A 26790-nucleotide genomic window follows, 5' to 3' on the forward strand; every position below is an offset into this window, starting at 1 on the left:
CTCCCACTCCCCCTGCTTGTGTTCCCTCTCTCACTGGCTGTCTCTATCTCTGTCAAATAAATAAAATCTTTAAAAAAAAAAAAAGATAATTAAGTCAATGCTTAAAGAACTTAGAAAAGGAACAAAGTAACAAACCAAAGAAAATAAAAAATAAAACTAAATAATAAAAATAGAAATAAGCAAACAAATTTACTGGTGATTTTGCCTAAACTTTCAGGAACAAATAATTCATAAGTTACAAAGTTTGTTATTAACCAAGAAAAAAAAACTGTGATCTTTCTTTCTGTCAGCTTTATTGATATATAATTATATACAATAAAAATGACCAGTTTTAAGGATAAAATTTAATAAGTTTCAATAAATGAAGATAGCCATGTAATCGCTACCGCAGTTGTGATATAGACCATCACCTGAAAAGTTTCCTTATGCTCTGCTGTTGATTAAACGTTTGTGTTGTGAGGCACCTGGGTGGCTCAGTCAGTTAAGCAGCTGACTCTTGATTTCAGCTAGGTCATGATCTCAGGGTCATGAGATTGAGCCTCACGTTGGGCTAGGTGCTGGATGTGGAGCCTGCTTAAGATTCTCTCTCTCCCTCTTCCTCACCCCATGCTCGTATGTGCACGTTCTCTCTCTCTCTCTCAAAAAAAAAAAAAAAAAGTGTTGCCTCCAAATTCATACATTGAAACCAAATCCCCAATGTGATGATATTTGGTGGTGGGACCTTTGTGAGGTAAATTAGGTCCTTAGGATGGAGTCCTAATCATGGGATTATAAGAAGAGGCATAATAGAGTTGATCTCTCTTTTCACCCTGTGAGAATATAGCAAGAAAATGGCCATCTGCAAACCAGGAGAAAGGAGGAGGGTCCTCAGCAGACAGCAGATCTGCCAGTATCTTAAATTTACACTTCCTAGCTCCAGAGATGTGAGAAATAAATGTTGTTTAAGCCACCCAGTCCATGATGTTTTTTAAAGTAGCTCAAGCTGATTAAGACAGAATTGGTACCAAGGAGTCAGGTGCTGCTATAACAAATACCTAATAATGCGGAGGCAGCTTTGGAACTGGGTAGGGGCTATAGGCTGAAAGAGTTTGGAGATGCATGCTAGGGAAAGCCAATATTGCTGTGAAGGAACTGGTAAAGGCAGTTCTGGTGAGGATCCAGAGAGAAAAGTGACCTGGAGAGAAAGCCTCCATCTTCTTAGAGAATGCATAGTCATGAAGAGAATGTTGGATAGTAAATAGGAAATATTGAAAGAAATATGAACGGTAAAAGGCAATTCTGATGAAGTCTCAGATGAAAATAAGAAATATGTTATTGGAAACTGGAGGCAAGGTGATCCTTGTTAAAAGTGACCAAGAATTAGGGTGCCTGGGTGGCTCAGTAGGTTAAGTATCTGGCTCTTTTTCTTTTTTTTTTAAAGTTTTTATTTATTTGCTTTAGAGAGAGAGAGAGAGCACAAGCTCACATGCATGAGGAGGGGGGTGGGGGAGAGGGAGAGGGAGAAGCAGACTCACCGTCAGGCAGGGAGCCTGACATGGGGCTCGATCCTAGGACCCCAGGATCATGACCCAAGCCGAAGGCAGATGTTTAACCAACTGAGCCACCCAGGTGCCCCTGATTTGATATTTCTCAATAGCTATGTCAACTTGGGTAAATTACTTGTCCTCTCTATGCTCAGTTTCCCAATTTGTTTTTGTTTTGTTTTATTTTTATTTTTTACCAGTTTCCTAATTTGCAAATTGAATAATGATAAGACTTAAGTGTCCCAGCAACTTTGAAGTTTATAACACAGTATTGTTAACTATAATCACTATGCTATGCATTAGATTCTCCAGCACTTATTTACCTACTATTTCTTTTTTTTTAAATGATTTTTTATTATATTATGTTAGTCACCATACAGTACATCCCCGGATTCCGATGTAAAGTTCAATGTTCCATTAGTTGTGTATAACACCCAGTGTACGATGCAATATGTGCCCTCCTTACCACCCATCACCAGTCTATCCCATTCCCCCACCCCCCTCCCCTCTGAAGTCCTCAGTTAGTTTCTCATAGTCCATAGTCTCTCATGTTTCATTCCCCCTTCTGATTACCCCCCTTTTCTTTATCCCTTTCTTCCCCTACCGATCCTCCTAGTTCTTATGTTCCATAGATGAGAGAAATCATATGATAATTGTCTTTCTCTGCTTGACTTATTTCACTTAGCATTATCTCCTCCAGTGCCGTCCATGTTGCAGCAAATGTTGAGAATTCGTTCTTTCTGATAGCTGAGTAATATTCCATTGTATATATGGACCACAGCTTCTTAATCCAGTCATCTGTTGAAGGGCATCTCGGCTCCTTCCACGATTTAGCTATTGTGGACAATGCTGCTATGAACATTGGGGTGCATATGGCCCTTCTCTCCACTACTTCTGTATCTTTGGGGTAAGCACCCAGTAGTGCGATGGCTGGGTCATAGGGTAGCTCAGAGGGAGAGAAAGAATCTTAAGCAGGCTCCACACCCAGTGCAGAGCCTGAGGTGGGGCTCCATCTCGTGACCCTGAGATCATGACCTGAGCCAAAATCAAGAGTCAGTTGCTAAACTGACTGAGCCACCCAGGTGCCCTAAGACTGTTATGAAGATTAAATGAATAAAAACTCATAGAACTGTTTCCTCAAACCTGGCAAAGATAATCCTAAGAGAGGAAACTATAAACTATTTTAAGATATAAATAAAAGTGTGAAAGACCCTTAATAAGTTTCTAGCAAATAGTGTGAAATATGTCTACCCCAGAAATGCAATACTAGTCTAATTTCCAAAATATTTATTAAATGTGATAACCGGATATACCCTTAAGAGGATAGTAATAGATATTAAGACTCAAAATTAATTATCTAATTTTTTGAAGTTTCTAACCTTGATAAATTCCCAAACAACTAAAGACAGAGTATTTCTAACCTCTATTTACTTAAAACTATGAGAAAAGTGACACCTGGGTGGCTCAGTTAGTTAAGCGTCTGCCTTTGACTTAGGTCATGACCTCAGCGTCCTGGGATCTACCGCTCCCTACTCAGATGGCAGCCTGCTTCTCCCTGTCCTCCCCCTGCTTGTACTCTATCTCTCTGTCAAATAAATAAATAAATAAATAAATAAATAAATAAATAAATAAAATCTTAAAAAATAAATAAAATAAAACTATGAGAAAAATTAGATTTCTGTTTCTTGAAAACAAGAACAAAACAAAGATGGCTCCTAGAACCACTGTTATTTATTTAGTTAGCTAGTTAGTAAGCTCTATGCCAATGGGGGCCTGAACTCACAACCCCGAGATCAAGAGTTGCATGCTCTACGGACTGAGCCAGCCAGACACACCAAACTACTATTACTTTTTATTTATTGGATATTAAGACCTGAACATTTTTTAAATTTTTTTTTTAATTTTATTTTTTTTAGATTTTATTTATTTATTCGACAGAGACAGAGACAGCTAGCGAGAGAGGGAACACAAGCAGGGGGAGTGGGAGAGGAAGAAGCAGGCTCATAGCAGAGGAGCCTGATGTGGGGCTCGATCCCAGAACGCCGGGATCACGCCCTGAGCTGAAGGCAGACGCTTAACCGCTATGCCACCCAGGCGCCCCTGAACATTTTTTTAAAAGATGAATATAGGACCACAAATTATAAATGGTCGAAGTTTTTTCTTATTCTTGTGGGAGTGTAAATGGGTATATTTTGGAAAACTGTTTGGCAGTCTATACTAAAACTGAACATATTCATCCCCTATGACTCAGTCATTTACTCCCAGGCACAGAACCAACTGAATGCAGGCATATGTTTGCTAAACAGTCATACCAGAATGCTCATAGTGACACCATTCATATTAGACCCAAACTGGAAACTTAAAAAGTGCTGTCAATAAGAAAATTAATAAATAAATCATGGCATAGGCAACAGTAGGCTACTCTGCTGCAACAAGAATTAATGAACAACTACTCACAGCTCTGTGGATGAACCTTACAAACATAGTATTGAATGAAAGAAGCCAGGCACAAAAGACTGCATACTGTGTGATTTTATATATTCTCAAAAATAGATGCCAAAGTACATACCCATGTAATTTGTGACAAACTAAGTATAGCTGATAATATGAAAAATTTATTAGATGATAATTGGAAGGGCTGTGGAAGGAATAAATTTAGATTCACACCTCCTACTTTATGGGTGCAATGAATTCTAGTTGAATTAAAATGTTAAAATACTTTTATATCCAGGAGAAAATAAGCAAGTATACTTACCCTTGAGATAATTTTATGACATAAACCAATAGTAGATATTTGGGAGCAGATGGATGTGTAGATAGAATTTGTTTTTTAAGTTTTCACGGGCTAAATAGCAAAGATAAAAGAGGAGTGACAAGATAGGGAAAATCACGATGAATGTGATAACTAAAAGTTAATATATGACATGTAAAGGAAATAAACGGTACAAATTTGTGTTATGGTAACTAAGTCCCTTCAGGACAAGTGACCAAAGGAAATTATTTAAGGGTTTGTTCATGTGCACTCTTCTTTTTAAAAGTAAAAAATTAGAGTGAATCTTTGTGCCCGTCAATAAGGCAATGGTTAATGAATTAATAGATATAATAAGTATTCTATAACAGATATTCCTATGCAGCCATTAAAAAAATGAGTTACATTCATCAACAGGGAAAGACGTACATAAAGTTTAAAGTGAAAAAATAAGTTACAGAGTACAGTGTGACTACATTTCTGTAAACATGTTATGAACATTTGCAAATATATGTATGATCACATATAGAAGTTCTGGAAGGATGTATAACAATCTGTTAACAGTGAATACTCTGGCAAATTGCACTAAGAGAGTGCTTACAAGTAAGGAAGCCTTACTGTTTGCTTTATACCCTTCTGTATTCTATTACATTCATGTGTTGCCTTTACAGTTAAGTTTTAAAAGTCTGTATAAGAAGAAAGATAACCTAACTAAATATTCGGGATCACCAGTAATTCAAGTTTTGCAAATTAAGACCCTTTTGAGTTAGTTTAAAGTTAAAGCTTCGTACTGAGATGTCTGCGAGAAATTGGTCTCCGTATCTTGAAGGTGGTACTGTCTTTCTGGAAAGCAATTTGGCAATACATAACACGAGCTATAAAAATGAGCATGTCCCAGAAGCTTTACTTCTGGGAATATATCCTAAGGGAGTAACTCAAAAAGAAAAGAAATAGTTTGTATAAAAATGTTTATAGCCACATTATCTTTAAGAAAAAACTGGAAATAATCCAGAAGCAAACTGAAATAGATTAGTAGAACAGAATATTATATCACTAAATAATTCCCAAGAAGACTTGATATATATGTGAAAAAGCATATGAAATGAAATATTTTGGAAAAGTGGGACCCCAATACAGACCTGTGTAACCACTGATGAGAAGGGACCACAGAGATATGTAAATCCTTGCTATTTTAAGATAAAGGAATTCTGTATTTAAGTACTGTTTTAAAATTCAATAACAAATTGATCTTCTAATTTAAAAAAGGATTAAGCTCGATGACCTAATAAGATTGCTACGAGCTCCATGCTTTTATAATCTCAAGAAAATGAAATTGAAAGTAGAGGTTCTTTTACTTTTCCTTCTTCCTCTATCATTCAGATTCTTCTCCTTAGCTGAACATTTTCCTTAAACTAGATCTATTAATGAGGCTTTCTATTAGGTCATTTTGTTTTGGAAAAACAGAGTAAAAATTTAGAAAAATAGAAAAGAAAGCAGTAATTTCATTCTCCTTATCCATGTATATTAAACATTATGTAAACAGTGTTTACTTTTGCTTAATCAGGCTTCTAGATAGTTCTGGGGAGTATCCTCCTCCCCCGTAATCTAATGAAGACAATGAAGTTGAAGGGTTAAATACCTTGCATAATGCCTCAAGGAGTCATCTGTAGGACAAGAATTAGAAACTAGGTCTTGGGGCACCTGGGTGGCTCAGTCTGTTAAGCTTCCAACTCTTGGTTTGGTCCTGATCTCATGGTTTGTGAGATCGAGCCTGCATCAGGCTCTGCACTCAGCAGGGAGTCTGCTTGAAGACTCTCTCCCTCTCCCACTCATGTGCACTCTCTCTCTTTCTCTCTCTCAAATAAATAAATCTTAAAAAAAAAAAGAAACTAGGTCTCATATAATGAGACCCCCTTGCTTAGCCTATTGAGCCTGGATGCCTTTCTGTAGCATGGCAATACGGGGCTGGAACCAATTCACTGTTTAAGAGCTGGACTGGGTGGCATAGCGGTTAAGCATCTGCCTTCAGCTCAGGGTGTGATCCCGGTGTTGTGGGATCGAGCCCCACATCAGGCTCCTCCGCTATGAGCCTGCTTCTTCCTTTCCCACTCCCCCTGCTTGTGTTCCCTCTCTCGCTGGCTGTCTCTATCTCTGTCGAATAAATAAAAAAATCTTTTAAAAAATTTAAAAAAAAAAGAGCTGGACTGAAGGTCAGTTCACTTCTCCTTCATGAGTCTGATTATTTCAGCCATATAAATTTTCTGAAGAAAGATTTCTGGAAGCCATTGTGGAAGCATCTTATACCACCACCAGGTGGACCTGGATAGGATCTGACTACATTGTCCAAAGAGAAGTGGTCATTAGAGAGAAATCCTGCTTCCCCTTTGCTACTTCTTACTTCATGCACTGCCCCTTATTTTTCACTCTTCTCTCTAGTGCAAAATACAGGATCTCAGAAGGAAATGGAGCTGTCATCAGTTCTAAAATTGAACAGAATGTTTCCTCAGTTAATAAGTGGAAAAATTAATTTTAGGAAGTCTTTATGTAAGTTCTGTGAAATACCAAGACATTGATTTGTGGCCTATTTTGCAATCATGTTCATATCATTTATTTTTAAGATAATCGTGGTCATTTTAAGCTTTCTAAATTTCTCTAAAAATTATCCTAATTCTGTGATTCAGTGGAAAATATTTACACTCATGAGATTAAAGTTCAAATTTTTGCCCTACCACTAACAAGCTGTGTGACCTTGGGCAATTTCCTCATTTGTAAAATGGTGATAATAATCCCAGCCTTATCTGACTCCTAGGCTGGTTGGAAGGTTCAGTGAGATAATGTATGTAAAAATATTTAGTAAACTTTCAGGGGTGTTACAAATGTTACTGTTCAAGTTTTGAAAGTCATTAAGACCTTACTTGTTCACAAGAATGACAATAAGCATTGAGATAGCATTACATCTCTTCAAATGCTAGGATAGTGTCTGAAACACTCTATGCCATCTTAGCACGCACTAACCTAGATCCACGAATAGGCCAATGAGCATTCTTATGGGTACGTTAGCTTGCTCCCTTCATTTATACTTTTGGGAAAATGTATAGATGCTTTATGTTAACAGTAGGTTTGTCTGGATACAGCAGAAAAAACCTAAAATAACATGGTTTGAACAAGGTAGAAGATTATTTCTCTTTCGTGGAAAAGAAGTCTGAAGATATGCAGTCCATGGTTGGTATGTATGCTCCACGGTATAATCAGCAACACAAGCTTCCATCTTTTTGCTCCAACATCTTATCCAGAGATTCCATCTTTTACCTCATGATCCATGGGGACGGAAGGAGCTCTCTATTATCCTCTGGGGTAAATGAAGGACATCTTTCAGCTGAATCAGTTCCACTTAAGAACTTTCTAGAAGACCCACACAGTGCTGTGCTTTTATTTCATAGCTTAGTCACATGACTAAAGTCTAGCTACAAAAGAAGATGAGAAAATATGATCTTTATGCCAGTGGCCATGAGCCCAGGTAAAAATTGGAGTATATTTCTAAGGAGGAAGAAGTTGCTGGGGTTGGCAACTAGCAGTCTTTGTCACAACATTATATAAATACATGGATGTCTTCTGTTATGAATTGCCCTCCCTTTTCCTCCCCAACACATGCACGCACACACACATATACCCCTTACATTCACATAGGCGGTGCCTATTTAATTTTATTTCCTGGATAAATTAGTCCACTCCAGTGTTCCTGTGCCCAGAGTTTATTTTCTGGTGCCCCTGCATGATGATCGATACCAACTTTAGGAGAGTGGCCAATTGAGATCATTAAGCAGAAGGCTCTGTGGACTTTTTTCAATACAGCCAGGTGGTCAACAGAATAAATTGACTGTTCGTGCTCAGCACTATGGTTTATATTGCAAAAGACCTATAGGGGATATAATACAGACTCTTCCTCCTGTAGTTGATCTTAGTGAATGGGGCCATCATATTCCCAAATGCCCAAGAAAGGAACACAGAAACCATCCCAAATTCCCTCTCATCTTTTCTCGTATTCAATCAATTACCAACTTGTATTGGTTATCCCTCTTTTGTTTTGATCTGTCATTCTCATTGTTACTTCCCTAATTCAGGACTGTGTTATTTCTGGCCTGGACTCTTTCAACAACTGCTTGTCTTGTATCTGTACCTGTGTACTTGTATCTGTGCGTGTCTCCCTCCAGTTCTTCCACAGTGCTGCCACAGTAATCTTTCAGAAGTAGTAGTCTGATGATAACTTTCTTGCTCAAAATCCTTCAGTGGTTTCCCCAAATCTGTGCTTCTTATAAGACTCTTTATGATGATGATGCTATCTAGACTTATGTTTTAGCAAAACTGAACTATTTTCAGTTTTTCAGATTCACCATGCACATATGAACAATATCTTCATCCTTCTGCCTGTCTCTATTGAATACCCTCCCTCTGCTTGTTCACATGGTAAATTCTTTCACATTCTTTCTCAGCTTAAATATTCCTCCTTCTTTTAAAATCTTTCTCCAAGGCAACAAAACCACTCTTACTCTTTATACTTTTTACATACCTCCTTTATAACAATTACTGTACTATATTATAGTTGTTAATTTTTATGTCCGCTTCTCCAAATAGATGGTAAGCTCCTCAAGGACAAAGACCATGCTTAGGTATTAAATAATTATTAAAAAATAGGGGCGCCTGGGTGGCACAGCGGTTAAGCGTCTGCCTTCAGCTCAGGGCGTGATCCCGGCGTTGTGGGATCGAGCCCCACGTCAGGCTCTTCTGCTATGAGCCTGCTTCTTCCTCTCCCACTCCCCCTGCTTGTGTTCCCTCTCTCGCTGGCTGTCTCTATCTCTATCGAATAAATAAATAAATAAATCTTTTAAAAAAAAAATAAATAAATAAAGGAATGTCCTCAATTGTATAGTAATGTAGTTGATGTCACTAACAGATGAAATTAGTGTGACACACTGAGTCAGTGTGCAATCAAATGCTGTGTGATAAGTAATAGAAGTTCAGGAAAAAAAGATCACTGGAGATTGGAGGAATTAGGGAAGGAATCAAGGAGAATGTGTCTCCAGTAGGGAGATAGCACAGTGATTTGGGCCAGGAAAACTAAAAATTCTAGGGACATATTTTTATTTCAGCAATGTTTGTATAAAGAAATATTTATAGGGGCACCTGGCTGGCTCAGTCGGTAGAGGATGAGATTCTTGGTCTCAAGATTGTGAGTTCAGACCCCACATTGGGTGTGGAGCCTATTTTAATAAATAAGTAAATTTATAATGTCAAAACAAAGTACTACATTAAATTTTTGAAAAAATATAATATTAAGTAAACAAAAGAGAAAAGAAAAATGAGAAAGGAAAAAACCCTCGAAAATAGAAGGGTGGAAGAATGGGCTAAATAGGTGATGGGATTAAGGAGGGCACTTTGAATGGGCACAGGATGATATATGGAAGTGTTGACTCACCATTTGTTAATTATACGGAAATTACAATAAAAAAAAGAAAATTACTTAAGAAAAAGAAAAAAAGTAGGCAAAGAATTTGAATAGGCTTTTCTCAGTAGAAGACATACACATGGCTAATAAACGCATGAAAAAGTGGTGAATATTATTAATCACCAAAGAAATGCTTTGAAGCCATGAGATACCAATTCAAACTCACTAAGATGGCTGAAATAAAAAAGATGGGCAATAGCAAGTATTGGCAAGGATGTGGAGAAATTACACCCTCATACATGTCTGGTTGAATTATAGAATGATGGAGCCACTTTTGAAAACAGTTTGGCAATAAAACATACAGTTACCATAGGATCAGCACTTCCACTCTTAAATATATGCCCATGAGAATGAAAAACGTCCACACAAAAATCTGTACACAAATATTCATAGCAACATTGTTCATAATAGCCAAAAAGTGAATACAACTGATGGATGGATAAACAAAAGGTGGTAAACTCATAGAATGAAATGTATTTGGTAAGAAAAAGAATGAAGTATTGAGATGAACCTCAAAAACATGATGCTGAGTGAAAGAAGCCAGTTACTAGAGGCCATATTGTATGATTTCATTTATAGAAAATGTCCAGACTAGGCAGATCAGTGGAGACAAAAAGGGGATGAATAGTTTCCAGGGGCTGGGAGAAGAGGGCATAGGAACTGACTGCAAATGGGTACTTGTTTTGGAGGGTTGAAGAAATGAAGAAATTGGGTAGTGGGGATGGTTGTACGACTCTTTGAGTATACTAAAAACTGTTGGATTGTACATGTTAAAAGGGTGGATTTTATGGTAAGTGAATTATATCTCAATAAAGGTACTATTAAAAGAAAAGAATCCTCTGGGGTGCCTGACCGGCTCAGTCAGTGGTGCATACGACTCTTGATCTCGAGGTCATGAATTCAAGCCCCCATTTTGGGGGTAGAGTTTACTTAATAAAGAAAAAAAAAAAAAACAAAAGAAAGAGAAAAAAAAAGAAAAAGATCCACATTTTCTCAACCTGCAGTCTTTTTAACTATGAACATACACAGTATTAATATATGCTTATGTATACATACTTAATATGCAATATATATAATGTACATATATGCATATGCATTGACTGGGTAACACATTCAAAGGTTCAAAAATATATAATATATATATATAAATATATAATAAGGCATACATTGAGAGGAGTTGTTTCCACCCTGTCCCAGTTTACGCCTTTCTTCTCCCATGCTCTGTAGACAACTGCTTTTATTCAACCAGCTCTTTTATTTTATTTTTTTTTAAAGATTTTATTTTTAAGTAATCTCTATACCCAATGTGGGACTTGAACTCACAACCCTGAGATCAAGAGTTGCACGATCTTCTGACTGAGCCACCCAGGCGCCCCTGAACCAACTCTTTTAAAAATATAGGTTATGATTATGTTTTGGTTCTCCCAAGTTGCCAGTACTGCTGAGTTTTGCCATTTCTTTTTTTCTGAAATGACCTCTTTCTTTACTTTTTCTAAAATAAATTCTTTTTCTGGCTTTATCATAAAGGCATGTAATAATTTGCCTCCTTTGGTTGTCTCCAAATTAAGGTTTCAGTATAATTCAGTAGTCTGATTATCAGTACTTAGGTTATCTTCTAGCCAACCATTATATTAAATAAAGATAACACTTTCTTTGTAAAACCTATTATCACTTATCACTTATCATAGCTCAAGAAAAAATTTATTTATAATTTTTCCTGGATTGTGATTGGCGCCAGAGACCTGAATAGACAGACTATCAGTAGAATAAAAGAAGCCTGAATAATATAATTTGACTATTCCATTTAGAAGGTTGGGTCCATTCAGGGAGTATGAAAATATATTTGAAAATAATTTAGTTTTGCCATGACGTATTTTGCTTGCTTTGTACAAAGAAAAACTTTGGCAATGTGGTTATAGATGGAAGTATGGAGAACTTCAGAACTTCATTTGAGCAAGCGCAAGTATTTTCCATCATTGAATCAAGAGTGAAAAGAATGAGGAAAGACTTCAATTTCTTTTTTTTTTAAGTTTTATTTATTTAAGTAATCTCTACACCCCATGTGGGGCTCAAACTCACAACCCCAAGATCGAGTTGCATGCTCTTCCAACTGAGCTAGCCAGACGCTCCAGTGAGACAGCTAGGCGCCCCTTCAATTTCTTTATCTATAAAATGATGGTAGTTAAATGATATGATCTTAAAATTTTTCCACTCCTTAAGCTTGTGCGATTCAGGAACAGTGGTGAGAATAGTAATGAAGTGATTGGCTACTGGTTCCAAGTTTAGTACAACCAAGAGAAGCCGGTGGAACAATCTGTGGGAGGACCTAAGTGATTTCAACTCCTGTTGAAGAGGAATAGTGTGTTCAATGGAAATGGAGGATGAAATGGAATTTTTGGGTCAGGGATTTGATGGGCCATCGTTGTGAAAGAAAGCCCACCATGTGCTCCCAGGAAGAAAGGTGTGGGTTCTGGGTTTTGTTTTGTTTTTGTTTTTGTTTTTAACATGTAGGTCATAAACTCTCAGGGGGGCTATAAATGAACCTTACGGGGTTCTCAAATCCTCTAAATTATGCACAACATATCAAATCATATCCATTTTTCTGTGAGAAAGTATTTGTAGCTTTAAGTAGATTCTTATCATACTCTAACAGAAAAAGTCATTTACTCTTAAAAATGAATGATAAAGACTCTTGATGATTAAAATGGAGAGAGAGGGACACCGCAGTGGCCTTGCAGTGGGTGAATATGGTCATTGTGATATTTTCAGAGTCAGCCAGGTGTCAGTCCCAAGACCTAGAGGTAAGGAGTGAGAAAAATGTAAAGAAAGAAACAGAATTTGCCATCAGGCGATTTTGAGTCTTGGCTTCCCATTATTAGCTGTGTGACCTTGGGCAAGTTTATAACCTCTGTAGGGCTCAGTTTCCTCAGCTGGAAAATGGGGCTAGTAAGTATCTACCTTAAATGGTGGTTGTGAAGATAAAAGGAGATACAGGTTGAGCACATAATACGGTGCTTGGCACATCGGAGGTATTTGGTAGACCTCTCCCCTCACAGGTTTTAGACTTTGTGTATCTGGTCCTCAGTAAGTCCATCTTCAGAGAACTACTCAGTGATGCTCGCACTCAAGGAGATGATATCTTATTAAGTGGTCAGTTTAGAGGCTCTTTCCCATGCAGATTTGCCAGCCGGGTGTGTAAAAAACCCACATTGGACTTGTTGCCTGGCAGCACGTGGCCCTGAGTGGTAGTACATGGCTTGCATTGTAATGCCATCAGTGCAGGGGCCAGCTGGCTGAACATGGACTGCCACATGGGCTAGGGACTCCATTCCTCAACAAAACAGCAGCCAGCACTAGGGTTAACAGAAAATGACAAACCAGGCAGGGACGAGGGAGGCGCCAGCAGAGCAGCGGGATGTCCTTTGATTTGCTTCTGTTATTTGCATGTCTTTCTTGTGATGTCTGTGAAATGTTCAGAATGACAAAGTTTTTAAAAGACCTGCTGACTCCGCCTGAAAAATGTGAAAAACCTCCCGTTTCAAGACCTATTATGTCCAGCTAGCCTGCATTTTCTATATCTTTTTCTTCATTTTTTATTAATGCAAACATTTGCATGAAGACAGAACCTTTGTTTCGTAAAGAGTTCATCTGCCCCTGCTGCTTACTGGCCCTGCCATGCGAGAGCACAACAGAACCTTTGTTACGCTTTCAGCAAAGCTGTTTATGAACGGTGGCTTACTGAGGACTGCTTCCTGTGCTGTGTGCTTCCATTTTGTCTAAAAAGAAAAAAGAAAATCATTCTTAGGAGTGAAAAGAATTTGGACTTTCTTTTATTCAGGTCTTGGATGTTGAAATGACAAGTAGCCCCCAAATTTGTGAGGAACTGGTAATTGCATTGAATGCATTTTTTCACTTTACCTTGAACATAATGAGGCTCTTAGTAACAATGGAAGGAGCAAGTGCTTTCTTATTGGAATAGAGGGAAGGAACAGTAAAAAGGCAACAGAAAGAGGGGTTGAGAACAGGACAAAAGTGGCTTCCTGTAAGAACCCTAATATTGTAGCAGAATGTGTTTTGGTACTTAGTGTTTCCCACCTAGGAGGCACAATACTGAAGTGGTTGGGTTGAATAAAGAATAGCTCCACAGTGTATAAATAGTGATACAGTTTATGTATTCATTCAGTAAATATTTGAATGACTGGTATGTGGAAGACACTGAATGGTCCTGAGTGTTAAAGGGGATAAAAGAGAAACGAGTCATGGTAACAGTCTGTAAGGAGTCCGAAGTCTAACAAAGAAGATAACACATGTATAACAGAAATAATTCTGTATCAAGGTAGAATGTGCCATTGGAGATATTTAAAATAGGTGTTTAGGGAGCTCAGGAAAAGGAAGATTGCTTCTAGGTCAAAGAGAATCAGGAAAAGCTTCATGAAGAAGGTGGCATTTGACTTGAGTCTGGCACGGAAAGGTAGGCTTGGACATTGTAATGTAGCTGTGAGTGAGGAGTCAAAAATTATGTTGGTCTGGTAAAATAGATCCCAAAGTATATTTTTATAGGGTATTTTGGTGTTTGACACTATTGATTTAGACGATATGGTAAGTGTCGGCATGAGTTTTCTGTGTAATCTAAATTAGGGCCAGTCTAGCCTATGCTGTTTCAATCATTCACCCCATGACTTTTGTGCACTTTGGCCTAGGCCTCTGGAGCATCTATAAATATCTACAATAGCATCTTTACTTTCATAACAAAAATAGAAACTCAAAGGGATTATTGGGCATTATTATAGCCATATCCCATAAGCAGGGTGTAGACATAGTTCTGAGTGGGGATTTGATATGTGAGACTCATATTTGAAAGAGAATCCCCACCTTCATACAGAGGCAGTATCAAACAGAAGGGAGGGCATCAGGAATTCTAAGCCCTCGAGTTTTCAGCTACCTTAAATTAGAATTCATTTCTGTATCTTTCTGCCATTAGACCAAATGAGGTCCTGTTAGTGTTATATGAGTTGTTAATTTTTGTGAAATTGTTTGAATATAAAATGACAAGTAATTGATAAGTTACTGCTTTAGTACCTTGTTGCATTAATACCACTAATCTGTATATTCATAGTTAATTGCATATTACCAAATGTAATTGCTAATAATTTGTAAAGGATTTTCCTTTCCTTTCCCCAAAGGCTACAACTTTTAATGACTATATAGCACAATTAATTTTCACCTTGCATCTTAAAAAATTTTTTTAAAGATTTATTTACTTACTTTAGAGAGAGAGAGCACAAGCAGGAGGGGCAGAGGGAGAAGGAGAGAGAACCACAAGCAAACTCCACGCTGAGCTCAGAGCCAGACGTGGGGTTTGATCCCACAACCCTGAGATCACAGCCTGAGGTGGAACCAAGAGTTAGACAACACTTTGGGGTGCCTGGCTGGCTCAGTCGTTAAGGCGTCTGCCTTTGGCTCAGGATCGAGCCCCACATCGGGCTCCCTACTCCGCGGGAAGCCTGCTTCTCCCTCTTCCACTCCCCTTGCATGTGTTCCCTCTCTCGCTGTCTCTCTGTCAAAGAAATAAATAAAATCTTTAAAAAAAAAAGAGTCAGACACTTAATTGACTATGCCACCCAGGCGCCCCTTGCCTTGTAATTTTAATACTTTCCTACCTGACATGACATTATGAGTGGCACTTGATTTACTCCATGTTTTTCAATTTATAGGGTTTTATTTAACCTGTGGTGCCTTCTGGAAGATAGTTTTATGACTGTTTATGGCGTTGGTTTGATAACAGTGCTGCTCTATGAATAACTATTTTTGCAAAGCTATTGTCATGACAATTATTACTTGGGTTCTTCATGTGTCCCATAGATTGTAACTGTGGGAAACTTAAGTGCCACTTCAGATTTCTCTGACATTCAGGTAGTACATTTTGTTATGGTCAGCTAATGGAGTGCTTTAAGTTTGGATCTCTGTAAAAGCCTCCTTAATTTTTTTTTTTTTTCTGTAGCTTCTGGCACTTGAAATTACAAGACTCCAACCTACTAATTCTATATTATGATATTTAGACTAGAAATACTGAGGCAGTGGGATTTAAGTAGTTGGCCTTAATTGACAACCCCAAAATATAAAAAATCACCAGTTTTAGGAAGAAGGGAAGAAGGAAGGATTAATGGCCAACTAGAGGGTGTTTGAATGTGAAAGCACTCAGCTTTGCACAGCTGCTAACTTGTACAATACCTCTATTGGTTGAGGGAAGTGGACTTCAGTTTTTTGTCCTCCACTTTTACATAAAGATCTTTAGAGACCTCTTGTTTTCTGGTTGTCACAGGTGATGTTAGCATATGTGAAATGCTTTGTTTGCCCTCAGTGTGTCTTTTAGTATTTGAGTTTGACTAGCTATATAGCAGCAATGTGATGGTTTAGATGCCCAAATTCATTGTATTAGTTTTATCCATTTTATTTTTTTTAAATATTTTATTTATTTATTTATTTGACAGAGATAGAGACAGCCAGCGAGAGAGGGAACACAAGCAGGGGGAGTGGGAGAGGAAGAAGCAGGCTCCCAGCGGAGGAGCCTGATGTGGGGCTTGATCCCAGAACGCTGGGATCACACCCTGAGCCAAAGGCAGACACTTAACGACTGAGCCACCTAGGAGCCCCAAGTTTTGTCCATTTTATAATGAACTATTAATGTAAAAGATTGTTCCTTAATTTGTAGCTCTGTCCTTAGAAAATTCCACTTGGCCTATGTCATGTGGCATAGCTCTTTTTTTTTTTTTAAGATTTTATTTATTTATTTGAGAGAGAGTGTGAGCTTGCATGCATGAGCAGGGGGAAGGGGCAGAGGGAAAGGGAGAGGCAGACTCCCTGATGAGCAGGGAGACCAACGCGGGACTTAATCCCAGGACCCCAGGATCATGACCTGAGCTGAAGGCAGATGCTTAACCGACTGAGCCACCCAGGTGCCTCATGGCATAGCTCTTTAAGTGCTGCAATATAGTGCAGTCCTGACCGTAGGCCTGGATTCAAATCCTGTCTCTGCTACTCACCAGACCATTAACGTTAAGATAAATTACATATTTGAGTCTTCCTTTTTTTCATCCATAAAATGGAGATAACAGAAAAGTACATCATTTCACAAGAGAATCTCATAATTCTCTTGGGAGAATTAAATGAATTAATGCCCGTAAAATGCTTAGAAGACTGTCTTGCACGGAGAGTTTAATAAATGTTAGCTGTTGTTATTGTTACAGATTTGACTACCAAAAAGCAAACCCTGTAATGATCAAGAGCTTTAAGGGAGGGAAGCCTCCTGCGTTTATATCGAGGATGTTTATCAGGATATTCATATGTGACGTGTGATTCACTTAACAATTTTTTCTGGGTGCCCGAAATTAAACTTGACACACAGCTGTTTTATATTTGGAGCTAGTTAATGTTTGAAGAGGCCTGATTTGGGCTTAACATTTTACTTTATTTTTCTCTATTGTAAGTTTCAAATTTCTTTTTGTATTATGCTCACTATGTTAATTATGAATTCGTGATTTGGTAAGGGATGCAATTACTGCAAGATCATACTAGAAAAAAATATAAGATAATAGCTTTATACACATGGAGTAGAGAGGGCCTGTCTGAACAACACGCAAAGCACAAAAGCCACAGTAAAATACTTTTGACTGTATCTTAAGTTAAGATGTCTATACAATGAAAGATACCACAAACAAATTAAAAGAAAAGCCATAAGGTAGATGTATATTTTTGCAAAATATATAGAATTAGAAGAAAAACTGCAAATCAAGGAGAAGAAAAAAGAACCAGAGAGGAAAATGGGCAAAGGATGCTAGCAGATTATTCACAGAAGAAATACAAATAAGCATGAAAATATGCTTAACTTTATTTGTGCTTAAGAAGACTAAAATTGAAACAATAGTGAAAAGCTATTTTATAGCTGTTAAATTGGCAAAGTTACAAAGTCTTAGACCAAGGATAGTGAAAACAGATATTCTTATGACTGGGAAGAGAGTAATTGGAATAACCCTTTGTAAAGCAATTGTGTGTATCTAAGTAAACATGAAGATGTGGAGAAGAGGGAACCCTTGGGCACTGCTGGTGGGATTGTAAACTGGTGCAGCCACTCTGGAAAACAGCATGGAGGATCCTCAAAAAATTAAAAATAGAACTACCCTATGATCCAGCAATTCCAGTTCTGGGAATATATCCAAAGGAAACGAAAAGATCTCTGCACCCCAGTGTTCACTGCAACATCATTTACAATAGTCAAGACATGGAAACAACCTAAGTGCCCATCGATGAATGAATGGGTAAAGAAGTGGTGGTGTGTATACGTAATGGAATATTATCCAGCCGCAAAAAATGAGGAAATCCTACCATTTGTAACAACATGGTTGGATCTTGAAAGCATTGTGCTAAGTTAAATAAGTCAGAGAAAGACAGATACTGTATGATTTCACTTATAAATGGAATCTAAAAACAAACAACAAACAAACAAAAACCCAGACTCATTGAAGAAGAGATCAGACATGTGGTTGCTAGAGGCAGAGGAGGAGAAGGAACTAGAGGAAGGTGGTGGGGAGGCAGGCTGGGGATTTTCAGTTATAAGATAAATGAGTTCTGGGGAGGTAACCTATAGCATAGTGACTGTGGTTACCACTCCTGAATGATACATGGAAAAGTGGTTAAGAGAGTAAATCCTACGAATTCTCATCACAAGGAGAAAAATGTTTTTTCTTTCTTCTTTCTTTTCTTTATATTTTATTTATATGGTGAATGTTAGCAGAACCTATTGAGATCATCATTTCACAATATATGTAAAGCAAACCGTCCTGCTGTATGCCTTAAACTTACATGTTGATGTTTGTCAATTATTTCTTAACAAAACTGGAAAACAACCCATGGAGATGTGTGCATCTTGCAGCATGCCGATTCCATAGAAAAACTCCTCTACATATGCACAGGGAAACGTGTATAAGAATGTTCAACACAGCAAGTTTATCATAATGAAAGTATGGAAACAGCCTAAATATTTATCAATAGAGAAATATTTCCCACTGAGAAATACTGTAAGGGTAAGTTGGTTCCATATCATTTTATAAAAGATCTCCAGACATGGCTGAGTGAAACAAACAAGATTCAGAAAAAAGTATATGTCATTTATTTAAAAATAAAATTAAACCAAGCTCGCAAGTTATGTAGTTCTATATTTTTTAAAGTAGGCATACCAAATTGACAACTGTTACCAGTGGGAATTGGGATTGGTTTTTAACTTTTTCTGTACTGTTTGATTCTTTAAAAATAATTACATGTTGATAAAAGTCCCATAAGTTCATTTTATCTTTTGTTTCTCTTGCCTTTGGAGATGTGTCGTGAAAAAGGTTGCTCTGGCCGATGTCATAGAAGTTGTTGCCTATGTTCTCCTCTAGAATTTTGATGGATTCCTGTCTCACATTGAGGTCTTTCATCCATTTGGAGTTTATTTTTGTGTATGGTGTGAGAGAGTGGTCAAGTTTCATTCTTTTGCATGTAGCTGTCCAATTTTCCCAGCACCATTTATTGAAGAGACTGTCTTTTTTCCACCGGATGTTTTTTCCTGCTTTATCAAAGATTAGTTGCCCAAAGAGCCGAGGGTCCATTTCTGGGTTCTCTATTCTGTTCCATTGGTCGATGTGTCTGTTTTTGTGCCAGTACCATGCTGTCTTTGTGATCACAGCTTTGTAGTACAGCTCGAAATCCGGCATTGTGATGCCCCCAGCTTTGTTTTTCCTTTTCAACAGTTCCTTGGAGATTCGGGGCCTTTTCTGGTTCCATACAAATTTAAGGACTATTTGTTCCAGTTCTTTGAAAAATGTCCTCGGTATTTTGATCGGGATAGCATTGAAAGTGTAGATTGCTCTGGGTAGTATGGACATTTTAACTATGTTAATTCTTCCAATCCATGAGCATGGAATATTTTTCCATCTTTTTATGTCTTCCTCAATATCTTTCAAAAGTGATCTATAGTTTCTAGGATATAGGTCCTTTACGTCTCTGGTTAAGTTAATTCCAAGGTAACGTATGGTTTTTGGTGTTATTGTAAATGGGATGGATTCCCTAATTTCTCTTTCTTCAGTCTCGTTATTCGTGTATAGAAATGCAACTGATTTCTGGGCATTGATTTTGTATCCTGCCACCTTACTGAATTGTTCTATAACTTCTAATAGTTTGGGAGTGGATTCCTTTGGGTTTTCCATATAGAGTATCATGTCATCTGCAAAGAGAGACAGTTTGACTTCTTCTTTGCCGATTTGGATACCTTTGATCCCTTTTTGTCTTCTGATTGCTGTTGCAAGGACTTCTAGTACTATGTTGAATAATAGTGGCGAGAGTGGGCATCCTTGTCGTGTTCCTGATCTTAAGGGAAAGGCTTCCAGCTTTTCCCCATTGAGAATAATGCTTGCAGTAGGCTTTTCATAGATGGCTTTTATGAGATTGAGAAATGTACCCTCTATTCCTACACTCTGAAGGGTTTTAATCAGGAAAGGATGCTGTATTTTGTCAAATGCTTTTTCTGCATCAATTGAGAGGATCATATGGTTCTTGAGTCTTTTCTTGTTGATATGATGTATCACATTGATTGATTTGCGAGTGTTGAACCATGCTTGCATCCCAGGTATGAATCCCACTTGGTCATGATGGATAATCCTTTTAATGTACTGTTGGATTCTATTAGCAAGGATCTTGTTGAGGATTTTGGCATCCATATTCATTAGAGAAATCGGTCTGTAATTCTCCTTTTTGAGGGGGTCTTTGCCTGGTTTGGGGATCAAGGTAATATTAGCCTCATAGAATGAGTTTGGTAGCTTTCCTTCTGTTTCTATTTTTTGAAATAGCTTTAGGAGAATAGGTATTATTTCTTCTTTGAATGTTTGGTAGAATTCCCCAGGAAAACCGTCTGGGCCTGGAGTTTTATTATTTGGAAGGTTGTTTATCACTGACTCAATTTCTTCATAGTTAATTGGCCTATTTAAGAAATCTATTTCTTCCTGTTTCAGTCTTGGTAGTTTATAGGTTTCCAGGAAGGCCTCCATCTCTTCCAGATTGTTTAGTTTTTTGGCATATAGCTGTTGATAAAAGTTTCTAATAATCCTTGCAATTTCAATGGTGCTGGTCGTGACCTCTCCCTTTTCAGTCATAATTTTAATAATCTCAGTCCTTTCTCTTTGTTTTTGGACAAGTTTTGCCAGTGGTCTATCAATTTTATGGATTCTCTCAAAGAACCAGCTTCTAGTCCTGTTGATCTGCTCTACTGTGGTTCTGGTCTCTAATTCATTGATTTCTGCTCTAATCTTGGTCAACTCCTTCCTTGTCAGTGGGTTAGGCCTGTCCCTCTGTTGCTGTTCCAGTTTCTTGAGGTGAGAATATAGAAACTGCATTTTAGATTTTTCTATTCTTTTGAGTGAGGCTTGGATGGCTATGTATTTCCCCCTTAGGACTGCCTTTGCAGTATCCCATAGGTTTTGGACCGTTGTGTATTCATTCTCGTTGGTCTCCATAAATTGTTTAATTTGTTTTTTGATTTCCTGGTTTATCGAGTCATTCTTGAGCAGGATGGTTCTTAGCCTCCAAGTGTTTGAGTTTCTTCCAGGTTTTTCCTTGTGGTTGAGTTCCAATTTCAGAGCGTTGTGGTCTGAGAATATGCAGGGGATAATTTCAATCTTTTGGTATTGGCTGAGACCTGTTTTGTGTCCCAGAGCATGATCTATTCTTGAGAATGTTCCATGGGCATTTGAATAGAATGAGTATTCTTTGGTTCTGGGGTGTAGTGTTCTATATATATCTATGAGGTCCAACTCGTCGAGTATGGCATTCAAAGCCTTTGATTCTTTGCTTAGTTTTTGCCAGGGTGTTCTGTCTATTTCTGATAGTGGGGTGTTGAGGTCCCCTACTATTACTGTGTTCTTATCTATATGTCTCTTTATTTTGGTTAAGAGTTGGCTTGTGTATCTTGCTGCTCCCCTGTTGGGGGCATATATATTAATAATTGTCATATCCACTTGTTGAATACTTCCTTTAAGAATAATATAGTGCCCTTCTGTATCTCTCTCTATGGCCTCTAGTTTAAAATCCAGTCTATCTGATATGAGAATTGCTACTCCAGCTTTCTTTTGAGGTCCATTTGCGTGGAAGATGGTACTCCATCCCCTTACTCTAAGTCTGAATGCATCTTTGGGTTCAAAATGAGTCTCTTGTAGACAGCAAATGGATGGGTCATGTCTTTTTATCCAATCTGCAACCCTGTGGCGTTTTATGGGAGAGTTTAAGCCATTTAGATTGATAGAGATTATTGACAGATATGATTTTAATGATGCCATTTCTCTTTAAAGTCTTTGTATCGGTTGTGACTTGCTGCTCTNTCAATTTTTAACTTTTTAAGGGACCTCCACACTGTTTTCCAGAGTGGCTGTACCAACTTGCATTCCCACCAACAATGTAAGAGGGATCTCCTTTCAGAGCTAGAAATCAAATCCAGGTCAGCCTGACTTCAGAGCCCATGTTCTTAACAGTTGCAAAAAATTGCTGTGTCATTTTAATCTGTAGGATCAGTATGTAGCAGTAATAATATAATCATTAATGTGTTACTTTTTGTATATACCAAATATTTTCCAAGGAAGTAGTTTATTATTAGTCATATCATTCTAGTATCATATCCATTTTATAGCAGAGTGACTGTGGTATAAAGAGGTTAAGCGATCAGCAGGAGGCCATTACACAGAACCAAGAAGTTTCTGATCCACATTGCCTTTATTTGAGAGGTTCATATAACGATCATACAGTGTTATTTATATTTCACTTAGATTTTTCAGTGCAGGATGTTGAAGTTACAAGCGCTTATCTAAGGCGATGTTATCTGAGCAAGACAGGGACCTCGGGCCTTTGTGTGGATTTCAGAACAATAGAGCCTTATTGGTACACGTTAGAAAAGTTAATCCTGGGCTTGTTGTAGGAATCACGGCAAAGCAGAAGAGGAGAAGTCAATCTGAAACATTTTTTCTTTTCCAAGGAGGGCAGCTAAGGTGCCCAGATATCTTTGCCCTCGGGGGTGCAGGTGTGCTGTTTTTATTCTTTAATCATTCACATAAATTAAAGCCTATTCCTTTGCATTTAAAAAATAATATAAAACGACACTCTCCATATTTTACTGCCAGACAAGAGCTTTGAACTTCTGTCTCATTAAAGTTTGATAAACTGCAAGGATTTTCCAGGGTTGGGTGGTGCCCACAGAGGGAACATTGGACTGATAAGAGCTGCAGGTGAAGGAAACCACCAGAGAGTAGCTGTTAGAGAGAGCTCCTCACACTTGGCTTGTGGGAAATTCTCTGCAGGAAGGAACTTTCCCTTGCACTTTCTGGCTCTTCTTAGCTGCTTCTCTTCACCCACAAATAAAAAGGGCACCAGGGCTTTCTGTTTCCCCATTGTGATTGAGGAATGGGCTGGGTGAATACTTTGTGGTGGAGTGCTTCTTTATAAGAAACTTTGAAATTCTATGACAAATTCTAACTTCACACAAAATGCTGATTGGCATGCACACGTATGCAGGTGGGGATAAGACTCGCCCGTGTGCACACACACACACATTCACACAGACACAAAAGGACCACATTTCTCAGATGATTTTACTATCAACATATGCCCCTGCCTTTGTGTTCTATGTAAAATAAAGATCGTATTTACTGGAAAACTGATTACACAAAGTGTTAATGATGAGGAAGTGTGGTATAGTGTCAGGAGCATGGGTTCTTGGTTTGAGTCTTGGCTTTTCTTCTCACTAGCTTGTCTGGGTGATCTTGAGCAAGCCACTTTAGTTCTATAAATCTCAGTTCTCCCATTTGGAGAGTGGAGGTACGCAATGTAAGTATATATCAAAGAATTGTGGCGAAGACTAAATAATATAAAGCATGTTAAGACAATGAGTACAGTATCTGGCATATTGTTCACCAAGTTGCATAGGTGCCTCAAATTGGTATCATTATTGTTATCATTATGTGTAATATTATTAAAATCTATAAACATCAGATTGGTAGATGAATGTTAAACAGACATAGTCCTTTTTCTTTCTTCCTTGCTTTCTTTCTCTCCCCCACACCCCGACCTTTTTTTGGTGCAAAGTCGTTTTCCAGAAAATGTCTCCTCTTTCCCACCCCCAGGAGGACAAAAGTACTTTAAATCTAATTGCTCTGAAAATATTTCTCCTTTAAAGGGCCTTCACATTGACATTTAGTCCCTGAAGTCAGGGAGGAGAAGCAGCAGGATTTGCAACTAAGTAGAGCTCTTTCATTTCTACCATCAAATCAAAAACAAAATCCAAAACTCTCCAATCCCGTACTGGCCTTAGGTAGATCTAAGTCAAAGAAAGCCATCTAGTCCAAGGGAGGAAACTTTTTTTTTTTTTTTTTAAGATTTTTATTTATTTGAGAGAGAGAAAGCACATGAGCAGGGGTAGGGAGTAGAGAGAGAGGAAGAAGTAGACTTCCTGCTGAGCAGGGAGCCCAACACAGGGCTCGATCCCAGGACTCCAGGTCATGACCTGAGTGGAGGGCAGTTGCTTAACCAACTGAGCCACCCAGGTGCCCCAGAAGGAATCTTTTTGTAAGACCAGGATAAGTGGGTAGAAAAAGGGAAGGAGAATACAGAGGTGACAGTTTCGCTGATTTTAATGTGTTTGGCCATTTTCTTCCCATTTTAATATATATTAAAGTGTAAAACAATGAATACCAGAAATTGGCATGTGTTATCTCTTCACTCTCAGTTTTGGCCATTTCTTGCAGAAAGTTTTCCAGTTGGATGAACTGTTTCCGAAGTGCTGGTTGTATTTTCACCTCTTTTTGGGGGGTGGGGGACGACTAGAATGTTTGCAGTGCACTGATACTTGTTCGCTTTGGGAAGCACTCGTATTGACAGAATAAGTCACAGAATGTAAACATGTCATTCATCTGGACTTTAGGCCCATGCAAACATGGTGAAACCTTAGGTCACCATTGTCAAATGAAGACTCTCCTGAGTACAGCTTGGGTAAATAAACTTGCTTTTTAAGTTTCACTAGATTGCCAGGACTTCAGGAATGGTTTTTTGAAGTACCTATTTTTTTAGGGGTGGGGGAAGGGCAGAGGGAGAGAGAATCCCAGGCAGGCTCCATGCCCAGTGCAGAGTCCGACACAGGGCTCGAGCTCACAGCCCTGACATCATGACCTGTGCTGAAATCAAGAGTTGGATGCTTAACCAACTGAGCCCCATGAAGTACCTATTTTTTATAAATTTTAGGTAATTCCTCCATATTTTCCTGAGGGATGAAACTATAAAAGAGACAAATGTTCATCTTGGTAACAACTTTGTGGAATTGCTTTTTGACAAGCTATTCATTACTTATGAGATTTTTTGTTCTTACTGCTCCAGAAGAAGGGTTTTATTTGTTTTGTTTTGGTTTTTGTTTGTTTGTTTTTTAATTTTTGGATGGAAAATGGAGATACTGAATTGGAAGTTTCTATGTGAAGCGTGCCAGGATTCCATTGTTGTACCTCAAAATAAAATTCAGGGAAAGGGAATAAGCATTTGTTGAGCACCTGTTGTAATGGAAGCTCTAGCCTATGTTGTTTATTGAAGTAAACCCCCAATAGACCTTTGAGATAGGCTCCTAAGAACTTATATTATCAAGCAAACCAGGGACTATAGTATTTTGCGTGCATTATCTTATTCAACTCTCATAACCCTATGATGTAGGAACTACTAATATTATTATTATGAATAGTAATAGTATTATTATCCACATTTTACAGTGAGGAAATAGGCTTGGAGAGTCATTTGCTCATAGTCACACAGCTAGGAATTGGTAGGGCTGAGAATGGAACTACAGTCTCTCTGAACTCCAAAGCCTAAGGTCGAAACCAGTAATTCTTAAACTTCCAGGGACATAAGAAGCACGAAGGGTACGTGTTAAAAATTACCGGGTTCCATGAAAGGTACAGCATAGGGAATATAGTCAATAATATTGTAGTAACATTGTATGGTGACAAATAGTGACTACACTTACTGTGATGAGCATTGAGTAATACGTAGAATTGTCAAAGCTCTGTGTTGTGCATATGAAACATGGCATGCAATGTTAATATTTAAAAGTTTCTAAAAAAAATTTTTTTTAAGAATTATTGGGTAGAAATTTAAGGTGACTAAGTCTGGGATTGGTGTCATATCACAAATCTGTGTTTTAACAGGGTATCTCAGGTGATTCAGATGAAGAAGTTGATTGACCATATTTTGAGAAAGAGCTAAATTATATTTCTTTCCATAACTGATAAAGAAGAAAACAGGTGTAGATTAAATAACTATCTAAGACTAAGGTACCAAAGGCAGAGCCATGATTCAAACCAAGGTCTAATTTTAATACACCCTTATTACAAGCCCATGATTAATTCACACATTTTCCCGTCACAACAAATGCAGAAAATGTGATTTCTGGTAAATCAAGCCACATAGATTTAACGGTCCTAAGGCTAATAACGTATAGCACCATTGCTGACATTTTCATTAAATTTCCTTAAACTTTTCCATGACTTTTTTTGTTGTTAAGGAGTTGAATTTTCTTTGCAAGCAGATCATCCACACTTCAGGCATGGCATCACAACTCCCTGGGTTAAGTTTCTGAGACATGCAGAAGTGGAAGAGGGTGGAAGGAGATAGAAAAGAATTCCCAGGTGTAGCTAAATGGCGCTAAAGCTGCTCACCCTCATTAACGTCACCCTCATTACTGAAATGAAGAGTGAAGGGTTGATATTAATAATAATAGCCAATCAGATGGCGATAGGTCATGTTCTACATTATCTTCCATTCTACCCTTTGTGACCATAGTTCGGTTAGGGCCAGCAAGTTTGCTTTGTCTATGCCAGTCCATTTCCTAGGGCAGAACCAACATCTCGATTGACTTTAGTGGCTTCCTACTGGGACCAGGAAGACTTTTATTTTGTCTCTCACTT

The 26790-nt window shown here is 38.0% G+C and overlaps 1 protein-coding gene across 2 annotated transcripts in view; it reads left to right on the forward strand.

Moving 5' to 3' along the window:
• C16H11orf49 (chromosome 16 C11orf49 homolog) overlaps positions 1-26790 on the forward strand; it is a 185841-nt gene that overhangs the window by 20558 nt on the left and 138493 nt on the right. The window lies entirely within an intron of this gene.

This window comes from Ailuropoda melanoleuca, chromosome 16 (assembly GCF_002007445.2).
Source record: "Ailuropoda melanoleuca isolate Jingjing chromosome 16, ASM200744v2, whole genome shotgun sequence".
Lineage (NCBI taxonomy): Eukaryota > Metazoa > Chordata > Mammalia > Carnivora > Ursidae > Ailuropoda > Ailuropoda melanoleuca.